This window comes from Gracilinanus agilis, chromosome 2 (genome assembly GCF_016433145.1).
Source record: "Gracilinanus agilis isolate LMUSP501 chromosome 2, AgileGrace, whole genome shotgun sequence".
In the NCBI taxonomy this organism is placed as follows: Eukaryota; Metazoa; Chordata; class Mammalia; order Didelphimorphia; family Didelphidae; genus Gracilinanus; species Gracilinanus agilis.
Window position 1 is genome coordinate 700,096,123 of NC_058131.1, and position 1,386 is coordinate 700,097,508.

Genomic DNA, 1,386 nt, shown 5'->3' on the forward strand with positions numbered 1-1,386 from the left:
GGGGGGGGGCTGGGGAGGGAGGCTAGTTCAGTCCGTCTCAGAGGGAACTCGGATTAGGCACCTCCAACCCCCAGAGCGTCCCGCAAAGCCCCTGCACCAATACGTACCAGGCTCGAAGCATTGTCAATCTGGCGCTTGCGGGGAGGGAGACCCGGGGGGTTGAGGGCTGTACTATCCACAGTGGAAAGGCAAGCTGAGTTGCATGACTTAAAGCAACATGGGGAATCTCAGGCAGGAAGAGTGAGCACTAATGGGGGTGAGGGGGAGGGAGAGGGCAACAGTTGTGCTCACTGCTGGAGAGGGGTGCAGAATGAACTGTGGTTGCTGCTTCTGCCCGGAAGGTCAGCCCCTAGAAGGAGCAGTGTCTCCCCTGGACAGACCTCTGGGAGTGAAGCTCCAGCTCTGCTCTCGTTGGACTCAGTTCTATGAAGCAAAAAGCAAAACACGCGGTGGATTTCCCCAAATTGGAGGAGGATTCTTCCCCCTGCCCACACCCCCTTCCCACCTCCCACCCCATCCCGAATTTAGGGGCGGGGGCAGGGAGAGGTAGAGGGGAAGGAGAGAGACAAGAAAACTAAAGAGAGAAGTATGCCTGTGGTTACCTTTCCCCTAGTCATTATGGGTAGCCAAAAGCAGAGAAGGTATCTTATAAGATAAGGATCCCGAAATGGACTACATCTCAGATACTTCTAATTGAAGAGATCTTAAGAAGAGAGACTGGAAGAGAAAGGGAGAGAATTGATGAAATGTACCAACATGAAGGAGGCATATGTTTCCACCTTCTCAGGTCAAGAATAATCAGAGAGGGGTGGGCAGTTGGGTGGCTCAGTGGGTTGAGAGCCAGGCCTAGAGATGGGAGGTCCTAGATTCAAATCTAACCTCAGGCACTTCCCAGCTGTGTGACCCTGGACAAGTCACTTAACTCTCATTGCCTAGCCCTTACCACTCTTCTGCCCCAGAACCAATACACAGTATTGACTCCAAGACTGAAGGTAAGAGTTAAAAAAAATAATAATCCCAGAGAAGTCTAGGTGCTTATTCAATTATGGAACCTCTGAGGTTCCATCCAGATCCAAGATTCTAAGGTCTCGATGTTCTAAAATGGTGCCAGGATAGGGAAATATTATTATTTACCATCTGGGAGGAAAAGTGGGCAATATCCATTTTCATCTTACAGACAACAAGCTACATGGTACAGTGGATTGAGTGCTGGACTTGGGGTCAGGGAGACAGAGTTCAAATCCAACCTCAGCTGTTTACTAGCTATATGACTGTATGATACACAATTTCTGTCTGTTTCCTCACCTATAAAGTAGGGATCATAATAGTACCAATTTCTCAGAGTTGTTGCAGTGATTAAGTGAGATAATATTTGCAAAATGCCTG

The 1,386-nt window shown here is 48.9% G+C and overlaps 1 protein-coding gene across 1 annotated transcript in view; it reads right to left on the bottom strand.

Annotated features, from left to right (window-relative positions):
* TET1 (tet methylcytosine dioxygenase 1) overlaps positions 1-247 on the bottom strand; it is a 191,937-nt gene extending 191,690 nt beyond the window's left edge. Inside the window, exon 1 of the mRNA XM_044659198.1 lies at positions 108-247. The gene's annotated coding sequence lies outside the window, so the exon portion shown is untranslated. The remainder of the gene's footprint in view (positions 1-107) is intronic.
* Between the last annotated feature and the right edge of the window lie 1,139 nt (positions 248-1,386).